Here is a 13,809-nt window from a genome sequence, read left to right on the forward strand (position 1 = left end):
TGGCCTCTCTTACCCTTGGCGTAATACCAGAGAATCTTCATTAACTATAATGGATTTTACTCTATCATTACATGCTATGATTCCTGTTGTTGAGTTCCACTTATCCATCTGAACTGAATCTTTGACTATAGGCTGGGAACAGGATTCAAAATTTGAAAATTTAATACCCATCTTATTTCTCAATTGGAAGATCATAGGAAATATAGTCCAAAAATCTGAAGTAAGAGGGAGATTTTGGAGTACCATACCATTATGATCCTTGATTTTGATGATCTCTAAGATTACACCTTTGTATTTATGTAGATTTAATTCATATACTGCCCTATTAGTCTTAACATTTTTATGTATTGTAGATTCAAGCTTTAGTTATTATTATTGAAGAAAATTAATTTTCTCCCCCACCAAAAATAGTATAGACCAATAAAATGGATGAAAAATGTGATTTATAAAATAATAAAAAATCAGAAAAAGATATGAACATTTGAAATCTCATATAATCTTTTAAATTCTTGAATTTGATTGGTTAGTGTTAATGTCATATTTGGATTGACATGAATGCATAAGTATACCTGCCTTGGAGGAACTAATAAAGAATGGCAGGAACTAACAAGAGGCGCAAGCACCAAAGTTCCTGTCGAATTTGATGATTTTAAGATATTAAATGTGTCGTAGTCTAGAGATCTATGAAGTTGAGTTGGTGAGATATGAAATGTTTGTTTACAAGTTTTATAATTTCTAAGAATATATTTATGATTGTTCAATATGCATTGTGTAGAAAAATAATAACCATAAAATATGGTTGAATTAACAATAAATATAAATATTATACTTTCAATTGCTTCCTTCAAAAGATATGTATAAGTTTTGTTTAATTAAATGTTCTAAAGAGAAACAGTAGTAAAAATAGCAACAAAATTGAAAATAACAAGAAAATTTTAGAAATTAGAAGATTTTTTTAATTACTAAAATCACACTTATGCACACAAGAGTAGATTTTTTTGTATATGGATTTTAATGTAATATTTTCAAATCTTCAGAATCTTAGGAGCTATGAGAATTTGAGAACTTTGTTATAGTAGAGTTATTGCATGATGTGGACATTATAAAGTTTTTCAAAATTTGTATTTTTTTTAGTAGTGTAGGTATAAAATACATGCATGAGAATTTTTTGAAAACCAATTTAATAAATAAATAAAGCATAATTTCTATTTAAATTGACTAATTACTAATACATTTAATTATTTTTCTAATTACCATTTGATCATCTTACTTATAAATTACCATAGCTAATGCCATGGCCAATCAATTAAATAGTATTTAATAAAGAATTCATCAGCATTAACATTGGAAGTTTAAAATTAAATCCACATACCCCTCGAAAGGGTCATGACCCCTAGTTAAATGACATGTGGACTTTATAAAATAGCGTGGGAAGCACTCAAACGGGTATCAAAGAAGAGATAAAAAACAAAGGTATTAAATTTACTTGATAACTGATGCTCCTACAAAAACTTGGTTAAATGCAATGACATTAAATTTACATCCTAGGGTTTTAATAAAGTACGACATTAAATTTTTCGATCCCTAAATACTCTTGCCTATTTATAGTTTGTAAACAGATCTAGACTTATTTTTATAGTTATTGTTGTATTCCAATATAAAAAGCATTCATTTATGCAATTAATATCATCCAAACATTTAAAAGTTTAATAAAATTATCACTTTGAAATACTTCAACAAAATATTCATATTTACCACTTATAAAAACTTCAAGAAAATTGCATTAACGGGAAATTAACATAATACCAGTAAAGAACATTCTTTACGATTTGATAGCCAGAATTCTAGGTAGCTTGCGAAATGTCTTTGGCATTAGTTATCGCCCAGAATGATGCACATGCATTATTTTACTTTCACGGTATTTTATAAAGCATTCATATCATGTCAAATCTTGTCCATTCTATTTCAGTTTTTATAGGAGCAAGAACGACCCACATTAAATTTTTCGGACAGATATTAAAGAAACATTTATTGCATTTAAATATGGTAGCTTAGCTGTCACCAACATTCTATAATTAAATTTTTTTTGGAAAGTAAATATAATTTATACATTGCCTTTTAGGATGCAGAACAATAAGTTTAATGGTATTTTGTTTTTTATTAAATAAGATGAAAATCTGAATTTTATAATAAATTTTGATCTCAGAATAATTTTGAAATCTTAATAGACAAATTAATTGGTTTTAGAAATTGGAGAGATCCAATAGTTTAAATTTAGTTTCCCTGCCTTTCGCAGGAACTAATAAAGAAAGTATCGTTATTAAAACAAGGAAAGGAAAATAGAAAGTACCGTTATTAAAGCACTCCGCACTGCATTTTCATGTTCGTGCGTAACCACTAATAAAGAATGGCAGGAACTAATAAAGAAAGTACCGTTATTAAAACACAGGAAAGGAAAATAGAAAGTACCGTTACTAAAACACAGGAAAGGAGCATTTTCCGCACTGCATGTTCATGTTCGTGCGTAACCACAATTTCAGGCTGTTCAAGCTGCCATTGTCCGGGTTTTGCATGTAAATTTTTAATGAACATTTCTTCAGGAACATTCTTGTAGATTTCAGTAGCTTTTTGTCAAAGAGTTTTCTTATTTTTTCAGGGCATTCAATGATGTTTGTGAAAACATTTTTCTCAGATTTTACAGATTATAAATCCATAAAGAAATTGCAGAACTGTTCATGGGACAATTTGAATGAGTGATAGAACAAGTTTTAGTGAATATTTTCATAGGTATTCCATGGTTTTGTGCAGATTTTCTTGATTCTTCCATAAATAATTTCTTAGATTTGAATAAATATTTTGTAAAGATTTTTCTAGCTTTGTAAGGGCATTTCATGATATTTGTATAAACGTTTTATGAAGCAATTGTGGAAGAGAAGATGGGGCAATTCGAACGAACAGGTCTCAAGTAAATATTTGTTTGGGAACATTTTGGTAGGTATTGCATGTTTTTGTGTAGATTTCCTTGATATTGTGTGAATAATTATCTTACATTTCAATAATTTCTTTTCTAAGATTTTTTTAACGTTTTCAGAGCATCCTATGATATTTGTGCAGCATTTCTTTGATCATTACAAATTATAATTCTATGAAGCAATTGAAGAACAGGAGATGGGGCAATTTGAATGAACAAATTTCAATGAAAATTTGCCCAAGAACATTTTCATAGGTATTGGATGGTTTTGTGTAGATTGTTTTGATATTGGTGTGAATAATTTTCTTAATTTTAATTATCTTTTTGGTAAGATTTTTCTAGTCTTTTCAAGGCATTGTATGATGTTTGACCAAATGTTTTCTTAGATTTTACAGATTGTAACTTTATGAAGCAATTGCAGAACACGAAATGGGGCGTTCGGGAATATTTTGGTAGGTATTGCGTGGTTTTGTGCAGACTTTCTTGATACTTAAGAAAATAATTCTCTTAGATTTCTATAATCTTTTTGGTAAGCCATTTCTAGCCTTTTGAGGGCATTCTATGATGTTTGTGCAAACATCTTCTCGGGTTTTACAGATTGTATCTCGATCAAGTGATTGCAGAGCAGTATTTGGGGCAATATGAATATACAGGTTTTAATGAAGATTCGTAATTTGAATGAGCCATAAATGGTGAGTGCACAGCCCGGTTATTATCCGAAATAAAACAGGTTCTGTACAGTTATGTTTTTCAAATTACATGCAATTAGTTTTTGTCCGACATCAGGGTTTCTTTTTAATCTTGATATTCTGATAGTTTCATTTAGTTTGCACAAATCAGTAAATCCAACTTACGTCCATATTTTGAAAAAAAGTTCAACTAAGACATTACAATGTCAATTAAAATTCAAACATATTTCAATATAAAAATAGAGAAAATATACTCGAACAACACAGGAAAGCATAATGAAGGGAATCTCAACAACTTCAATAGAAGAAAATGCGAAAACTAATTAACAATTAATATGTATTAATCTATTTTCAAGAACATTAATGTAAAGGATTGGAAGACAACTTTTAGAAGGTGTGATATGGGTTAAGATGTGAATTTGTCCTATCTAATTGGAAGACAACTTTTAGAAGGTGTGATATGGGTTAAGATGTGAATTTGTCCTATCTATGGTAGAATTGATTGATTGATAAATGCATTGGTTGACTAGATGGAACATAGGATAAATGACTAAGTATGTGTTGATCCTCATAATTGAAGGGCTATAATGTATAAATATCATTAATGTAATGTTCCTTGTTGGGACCTTACTTAATTTATCTTAGATTTGTGATTGGAGTTTGGATTGTAATACCCCTTGATAGGATTAGTCATTCATCTTACTATATTTAAGTTTTCTATACAAATTATTATCATCCATTCTTACCTTTTTATCGTTTGGGCTCAATAATAGGAGTAGGTGTTATACAAGTTGCCTAGATACCAACTGCAATCAGCTCCCTCAAGGTTTATAGATCCAAGCCCTTAGCCTTTCTTGGGACTTTTCTCACAAGGCGCTTAGGGTTGCTGATCCCTACCCTATCTTGGAACAAATATCCATTGTTTGGATTTATACAAGCCCCTCCTTGGTAACATCATAGACTTAGATTGTTTACTTACGTATTTACATATATCGATAATATAAATAAATCCTTTATCTATAAACTCACCTTCATATATATATATATATATATATGTATATATATATATATATATATATATATATATATATATATATATATCCAAATTCATTTATTAATGATTCTCAATTTATTAATTATTTTATAACTTTCATACTAAAGAGCATCGAGTCGTACCTTACTTTGTTCTTGTTGGTGCTATTATAGGTAGCCCTAATTGTCTTAATACTTATGTCTTGTTTTCCCAATCACATAGGTATAATTTGTAGTGCTGCTGACTATCTTAATTGGTATACTCAGATGTCACACTTTTCTTAGCTATGTAACGGCAGATAATCCAAAGTCTGCGGTAAATGTTATTCATCCTGTCTGCTGTATATTCACAGTGTCACTTTTTCTCATGTTCCTTCCCTATTCAATGATGGTTGAAGTGAGATTGCCTCTCACAATATATCTTGCTAATCGAATAGTTACAGCAGTTCGTTTTAAGGGATTTATCTCTTACTCATCTCTCTCCAAGATATCACAGCGTTTCATAGCTAATGGCTATTAGTTATCTTGTCTATTCAAATCGTACATATTATTATTATAACCTCCAACTAGCAATTTGCTGTTAACATTATGCCCCTCTATTTATTCAAATTTTTAAATTAGTAACACTTACTCATTTAGTTTCTCTATCAATTAGGAGGATATATGTCTATATTGGTACTCCTTTAATCGATGCTTGTAACCACTGTTTGGAGTTTCTCTTAACCTAATCGTATCATTATCCATATGTGATAGGCTATCTTCATAGTATGGTTGTTACCGTGCTAGTTTGTAAGTATTTGTTTGATTTTTGTGGAGTTTATTCAGAATCATGAGACCTCAATGAAAGGACATGTAGATGTATTATATTAGTTAAGAAATATAGATTGTTTATTATATTGTCAATAATATTACAGATTTGTATATTATTTCACACGTTGTGGATAATCTCAGTAGTATGGATAATATGAAATGGTTAATATTGTTAGTTACAATTGATTGCTTGGATCTTGATAGATTTAAGAATATTAATGTAGATCAATATTGATATTAATAAATTATAATGATTGATTATTATATTGCTTAGCAATAATATTAATTTCATTAATTTATTGTGATGTGAATATCAGGATTTAACTGTGTGATTTTTTAGTCAAACTCGATGACCCATGTTTCATGAGTAGTGATTCAACATGAATCCATCTCTCATGAGAATAAATGGAACACTTAGCACTCATTGGATCTAGGTGATGCTCACAGGGGTGAAGCACCGGGACTTCCCGAGAGGTCACCCATCCCAGTACTACTCCAGCCTGAGCGCGCTTAACTACGAAGTTTCCTCCACAGTTAAACCCAAAGCTTGCAACCCCATTTGCAAGCTTCATTAATTTATATTGTAGTGATTAATTATAACCTAATATAAAATTTAATTTCCAGAAGGGGATATCACATTTAGCATCTAGGATGATTAATAGGCGTTGATCCCACTTTCTCTATCTATGGCACTACGATCAGCATCACTCATTTATGGAAGAACTAAACATGTTGTCTACTAAGATGGCCTATGTCTGTGGCATGTGATTCTCTGCTGCAAAACCAAGATCACTTTCTACCTTCAATTAAATGATTGAATTGGCCTTGAAACTTGAAACCAGTGTTGAACTTTTCTTTGTAGATTATATAGGAAGAGTTCACCCTATTCAATTTAGTAAGACCCTGCTGAAAATGGGGTTGGAAGTCCTTGCATCTATCCTATTGAGTACAGAACAATTAAGTTTGGAAATCCAAACAACTCTACGGTAGGATAGGTTTGAAGCATGGGTTGAATACAATAATTTACCAAAGATGACACACTACCAACTATATCTTCGGATGAGATTTTCTACCTTCTTTTTAGTGGATCTACCTTTATAGTTGTAGGGTTAGATCTGGTTCTACTCTTTCTCTTCCTACCATTCTATTATATACTCTGTAGGAAAACAGACACTGAAAAGAGAGACTGCATGCAGGTGAACTTGATAGTAGTTTCCAGTTTAACAATTGGCCACCCATTGCTCCAGCCTTGAGAATGTGAGTATGTTGCCAAGATAATAAGTATCTTAAAAACCAATTCATTCGTATCAAGGAAATCAAAATAAATTTATGTTCTAGTTCAATAGATATAACTTTTTGTAATGTTGATTGGTGAGACATCCAATAATAACCAAGTAATTAATATTAATAACAAAGTTGAGAAAAATCTCAGTTGAACAAATTTAAAGTAAGTCATAATTGTGATTGGATTCAGGAGAATCCAAACTCAGATAAGATTCACAACAGAGGAAGAGTAAATTGAAGCATCTATTATGTACTTATCGAGAAATGTTAGATAAATCATAAGAATAACAAAAAGCTTGAATTATAATCCAACACAATGTGGAAGGCAAAGGTTTAAAGTGTATCAATTTTGTTAGAGAGTTTAAACACTCGACATGTCAAAATTTGAATGGATCAGAATTCTAAAAACAAATAGGAAGTATTGATTGAATCTCAATATCATGTGGGTATTGAAAATTTAAGAAACACAACACCAATTATAGAGACACCAGGATCTGGAACTGAATTGAGTTGTTCAGATCAGGATCATTCTAATTTGGGCACAAAGTTTGGGTAGTGTTTTAAAGCAGACTGCCTCTTGACTCAGACTCTGCCAAGTCCTGTCCGAGTCCTGCCTGACTCGACGAGTCCATGGACTCACCTGACTCGGCGAGTCCCGATGCCAATACTCTCACCGGCGGGTAACAAGTAAAAAGGCAAAAAAAACATAAAATTCTTTGTTTAATTGGATTTTTTTGGTTTTTATAACATGTTATTGACCTAAAAAGGTCATTCCATCATTTGCTTGTGCTCACAAGAGAGAGGAAAGAGTTAGAAAAGAATATTGGAGTTTTGAGAGAGAAATCAACAAACCGGTTTGGTCTCCCATATTGATTGCTAATGGTTTGTGCATCTTCCTAGCTTGCATTAAAGCATTGAGAGGAGCTTTCTACAAACTTGCATTTCCATTGTTTGTGCAAATTTGAAGAGGTAAGCTACAACTTATTGTTGCATTTGTTTGTGTTGTTTTATACTATGTTTTAAACTTTTACATTCATATTTTTAAAGTATTTTCACTTCTCATTTTGTTTAAATTTGTTTGGTCTCTACTCTCTACTACTAGTCTACTATTTTTTTTACTTCTCATTTTGTTTACATTCATATTGCAGCAGGCTGACAGCGAACAATAACTTATTGAAATTTGATATAATGTCTCAACAAAAAGGTGAGGGAAGTGGAAATAGGCCTCCATTTAACCCTAATGCAGACCCAAGTGCAATAGCAAGGGATAGGGCTTGGAAACATGCCATCTCGAGGCACAAAAAGGGAGTTGTTACATGTTGGCATTGTGGTGTGGTATATAATGGGGGAGGAATAAATAGATTGAAGTATCACCTAGCACATATACCAAGACGTGATGCTAAAAAATGCAAAGATGTACCCCAAGATGTTATGCGAGACATCCAAACTCTTTTAGAGGAAAAAATGGAGCAAAAAGAATTGAAAAAGAAGCAACATGAAGAAATGGCACAACTAGCCGTAGCCCAACAAGGGTCTTCTAATTTTCGCTCTCCATTATCCACTGCTCCACCTACGGATACCACTGCTTCTACGAGTGTGAGCATTGGGCTTCGCATTCGTAAGCAAAAATCGACACTTGATTCTATGTTTGCTTCACGCACGGCTCCAGGTTCACAGCCATCGCTTGAGGGCATGGGTTGGAACAAGGATAAACATGATTATGCAAAATTGGCGCTTGGGTCTTCTTCATCTACAACAACATTTCATTCAATGCAGCAAGGTAATTATTTATGTAAATTTAAATTTAAGTCTTCTCTTGCTTTCAAAGTTACAAGTTTCAGCTTTCAACTTTCAGCTTTCAATAATATGTTTATTTTGTTTGTTTTAATTTGTATTTTGTTTTCAAATTTATTTATAATATACTAATTTGTTTAACTTGAAATTTTATTCTATTTTTTTTAGGTCCCCTTATTGGCAAATTGGAATTGATGCTGTTGCTGTTTGTGATCCGGGGTTCAAAGCCCCTAGTGCTAAAGAGCTAGGAGGCCCTATTTTGAACCAAAGGGTGGCTAATGTACAAGTTGAAATCACGGAGCAGCGTGAGGTGTGGAAGAAAAAAGGTTGCACCATCATGACTGATGGTTGGACTAAAAGGAGTAGAACACTCCTCAACTTTCTTGTTTCTTCATCAGGTAAACTATAATTGTACTTAGAGTTTTAGACATTAAAAATTTAGAAGTAGAACTTGTACTTAAGTGATTAAGTTTATAAATTTTGAATTTATAAATTATGATTCATCATTAATCATTATACTAATTTGTTTCTTTTTCTTTAGGTGCCACGGTTTTTTGAAATCCATTAATGCCTCGGGAAAAACAAAGAATGTTGAATATCTTTGTGGGAGAATGGATGAAGTGATAAAGGATGTAGGTGAGGAGAATGTGGTGCAAATAGTTACTGATAATGCAATAAATTATGTTGTTGTAGGAAAGCTTCTTATGGAGAGACACCCTCACCTATTTTGGACCCCTTGTGCCACTCATTGCATTGACCTCATGTTAGAGGATCTTGGTAAACTCCCTTGGATCAAAATAGTTATAGAGCGAAGAAGGAGTGTATGCAAATTCATATATAATCGTACACGGGTCCTCAACCTCATGAGGAAACACAATGAGCAAAGAGAGTTGTCTCGTCCAGGGGTCACTAGATTTGCAACCAACTTCCTCACATTGAAATCCTTGCTTGATTCAAAGGGAGGTTTGAGACGTATGTTTGTTAGTGAGGAGTGGCTTGCATCCTCATATGCAAAGACCATTGCAGGGATTGTTGCAGCTGATCATATTTTTGACGAGCCCTCTTTTTGGACACCTATTGCTGATATTATGAAGGTAATTTTTCTTTTTGTCCTCATTTCAACTTTATTTTGTTTATGAAATTATATTATAAATTATTGTTCATTTTTTAAAGAAAAAACTTAAAGCTGATTATTTCTTTTCCAACTTTCATAATAATTGCAATTTGTAAAGCCGCTTATTGTTCTCCTACGAACAGCTGATGGAGAGAAGCCCTCAATGGGCTACATTTATGAGGGCATGGATAGGGTGAAGGAGGCCATTCACACTTTTTTTGTAGGGAATTGAGATAGGTATGGGCCTATATGGGATGTCATTGATAGACGATGGCACAATCTACTTCACAGGCTTATACATGCAGCAGCCTACTTCCTTAATCCAACATACCAGTTCAGCCCACATTTCAAGGCTGATGATGAAGTGTGGAGCGGCCTCTACGATGTTATTGAGAGAATGTCACCTAATTCAGCAGTTAGCACAGATATAGTCCGTGAGATTGAGCTATTTAAGAAAGCTAAAGGGGACTTATTTGCATGAGAGTTGTGCAAAAGAAATAAGACGGCATTGATGCCTGGTAAACACTAAAAATCTTTGATTCTAATTTCTACATCCTAATTTGTAATAGTAATTCTATTACCATCTTAATTTGATAAATTCAAAGTTATTGATATGATTCAAAAATTTCTTGTTTCAGATGCATGGTGGGAGATGTTTGGCACAAAGGTGTCAAATTTACAGAGGATTGCGATTCGCATCTTGAGCCAACCATCTAGTGTATCAAGATGCGAACGTAATTGAAGTCTTTTTGAGCACATACACTCAAAGAAGCCCAATAGGTTGGCAGTGCAAAAATTAAATGATCTTGTCTTTGTTCACTACAACCTTCGCCTTCGCCATAGACAGATCCTTGGCACCGATACAACTCCAATTGTATTAGAGAATGTTGATTCTCATGCAGAGTGGAACACAAAAGTGGATGATCCTATCTTCAGTGATGAAGATGTGGAGTGGGTAGATCAGGTTGATCGAGAGGCTAAGGCAGTAGCGAAGGCAATTGAGGAGGCTAGAGCATGAGGAGACAGAGTGGACTTTGAGGCTAGGAGTGATGGATCCGAGGCTGATGACGAGGATTATATGCGTGAGGAGGATAATGATGATGAGGATGAGGAGGAGGTTCAGGGTCAGCCTCAGACATAGGCAGAGAGGATGGCTCTAGAGTCTTCCATGACTTATCTTAGGCGCACTCATAGGAGGACATAGAGGATGGCTCTAGTTGTTATTTTGATATATGTTTTGAACCTTTGAATTTGATACCATGGATTTTGTAATCCATGAATGTTGTAGAAATTTGAGTCTTTGATATTGGAGTGACACTATGTTTATTAGTTTATAGTTTATAACTTTATATTGTGGCTATTCAGTTTTTTTCCTTCAAAAATTCACTTTTATACTTATGTGATCTATGCAAAATTGTGTATGTGTATTAAGTAGGTTCTGTTTATATCAATTATTGTGTATTTGATGTTAATTGACTAAAAGATGCAAAAAACAATCTTAAAATCCTTAAAAATCTTTGGATTTCATGAGTTTTTCAATTTTTCAAGTCCTTGCCAAGTTCGGTCGCCGAGTCCGAGTCTGAGTCGGATTTTGACCTTTCCGAGTCAGAGGCGAGTCCGAGTCCCCTAACACTGCATAAAACACTCCGTTTCCAAGAAGAAAAGTAATCATTTTTAGCACTATGAAATATATTAGATATAATGTCAACAGTAAAACATTTATATATCATGGTGGTTTCCAGCATTAATTTCAAAAATGGCGGCTTCTAGTAGCTTCTGAAAATGTCAACTTCATAAGATAGCTACAGCTGAACAAGTCATATCAACTATGGTGGCTTAAAGTGAATATGCTAGTTGCTCCCGAATGTTGGTTTCAAAGTAAGAGCAAATCAATCATGTTGACTATGCTATTTCTAAATAAAATATGTGCCCAAAATATCACAAAAACAACAGTAAGACAATGGCGACTTCAGGTGAAACATTTATTTCAACTTTGGCGGCTTTGTACAGTACATTTAGAAATATGATTGCTAATTCCTTTCAACTGTGAATTACAAGAAATAAAATGCATGGAAAGAAAGTGACAACATTTGAAAAGGAAAAGGAGGAGCAGCAGTCACCATCAATGCACAGCCATGCATTGGATGCAAAGAAACTCACACAGCCTCATAAAACAAAAAACTCTATCCAAATATGGCAGTTTCAAAGTTCTTTAAATACACAGATTTCCCCAAGCATGGTGGCCTTTAAAGGAAAAATGCAGACCTTTGTTCAAACAGTAAAGTTAAAGCTAGTGAATGGAGGACGTGAAAACCTCAAAATCTAGGCGTATTCAAAGTAGATTACATTTTCTTGCAAACAGATTATAGTAGCAGATCAAAAAATCTACTGCAGCTGCAAGCTAAACGTACTAATAATAAAATGAGTTTCAGCAAGAAGTAATCACAAAGATAAACTTCAAACCATGGTGGCTCAGATAAAAGTAAATTTCAAGAAAACCTTTATTATGGTAGCCTTCAAAGAGAATTGATGTTTAAATCTCAGAGAAACAACAAAATGATCAAGCATGGCGATCCCATAGAAATGCACAGGAACCCCAAGCATGGCGGCCTTGAAAGAGAAAACCCAAGTCATGTCTTCATTCAAAAAGATGAGCCCAACAAAAATAAAAGTCATGGCACAAGCATTAAATATGTCCAACTTATAGAGAAACAACAAATTTTCATGGCGGCTCAGGTTCAACACTAGTTATCACCAAAATGTACCCAGGACCTCAAATCAATAAGCAGGAATAGAGGAGAGTTAAAACTCGTATTTCCAGCAGAAGGGTTAGAAATGCTATGTCGGCTAAAACTCCAAATGTTTCCAATAATGGAGACTTTCAAACAACAAAAAATCTTTGTATCAAACAAAAAATCCAAATGGTGGCTCGAAATGAATTTGAGCAAGTAAAAACATAATAGATATATAACCTTCAAAGCATGGCGGTTTAAAATATATATGCTTAACAAGTAAAATGAACAACGAGATCTCATAACGGATTCAAAATCCTTTCACACATGGAGATTTCCAAAATAGCGATAGGAAAATAACAGAGATGAAATGTATTACCTCCAACAAGCAAAGCAGAGAAGACCATGGCAGCTCAAAATGAATTGACAACAAGAAGCAATCGCCAAGATAACCTTCAAACATGGTGGCTGTAGCAAAATGTCCCCAACAGAAAGGAAAAAATGCCGACCTCAAGCCGACTGTCAAACCCTAGCCGCAAGTCCTCTCCAAGCAAATGCAAATGCGGAATGATCAACTTTAGGGTTGTAAATGGTAAATACAATGCCCTCAATCATTTTACCTAAGTTTTGAAGTCCGATCACTTTGGCCTCATTTTTTACAAGCCAAGAGTTTATTTTCCATTTTTCATATGGACTTAGGTATTATAGCATATGTGTAAGTTTATTAATTATTTTAATAAACTTTCCCTTTATTTTTTGTATAAGTCTTAGTTGTAAAAAGAAAATATTAATGATATCATTATAGATCATTGAATATTTTCTATTCTTCATGAAAAAATAAAGGTTGATAGACTTTTTCATATGTCATGGTCATTAAGTTATAAAATGACGTGCTTAAAGAGGGAAAGGAGGAAAAATGTTAGGAAAGACTAAATCATAAGAAGGGTTATAGGAGCCAAATGTGGGGTCAAATTTGAACCTTGACCAGGCATTTTTCCTATCATTTAAAGTCATGGACAGTATATTTATGGGTTTTTGAGTCATTTCAAATGTGGGGTCGAATTTTGACCTTGTCTTGGCAGTTTGGAGTCATTTATTAACATTTTGAGTCTTTTGAGGACAATTTTAGTGAGTCATAAGTCTCTTTATGGCTTAGTGGACCTTTTTCAAAGGTGAATCATCATTTTCAGTAGTTATGACTCCTATTTCAGAGGCACTTTTCATGGTTTCAACCCTAAGGGAGTTTGTATTAAGTATTTTGAACTTTGATATTGGAGGGGGTTCTAAGATACAGTTTTTGAAAAGAGAGAAGGCTATTGAAACATACCATTGTCCTTTGTGTTCTCATTTTTTCTGAATTGCATCTTTGAAGTTGATGTTCTT

At 33.2% G+C, this 13,809-nt stretch overlaps 2 long non-coding RNA genes across 3 annotated transcripts; one reads left to right on the forward strand and one right to left on the reverse strand.

Annotated features, from left to right (window-relative positions):
• The first annotated feature begins 2,385 nt into the window (after positions 1–2,385).
• On the forward strand, positions 2,386–2,792 carry LOC149535673 (uncharacterized). Its single transcript, XR_016357785.1, has 2 exons — positions 2,386–2,573; positions 2,693–2,792. It is a non-coding gene; the product is annotated as an uncharacterized LOC149535673 (long non-coding RNA).
• Positions 2,793–11,647: 8,855 nt separating this feature from the next.
• On the reverse strand, positions 11,648–13,077 carry LOC149535674 (uncharacterized). Of its 2 annotated transcripts, none has more exons than XR_016356916.1 (3): positions 12,936–13,077; positions 12,194–12,304; positions 11,648–11,959 (listed from the first exon to the last, which is right to left on the reverse strand). It is a non-coding gene; the product is annotated as an uncharacterized LOC149535674 (long non-coding RNA). The 2 variants fall into 2 exon arrangements; XR_016356915.1 differs by having other exon boundaries at positions 12,806–12,936.
• Positions 13,078–13,809: the final 732 nt, after the last annotated feature.

The sequence above is a fragment of the Cupressus sempervirens genome, chromosome 10 (genome assembly GCF_028749045.1).
Source record: "Cupressus sempervirens isolate cs-2001-9-10 chromosome 10, ASM2874904v1, whole genome shotgun sequence".
Lineage (NCBI taxonomy): Eukaryota > Viridiplantae > Streptophyta > Pinopsida > Cupressales > Cupressaceae > Cupressus > Cupressus sempervirens.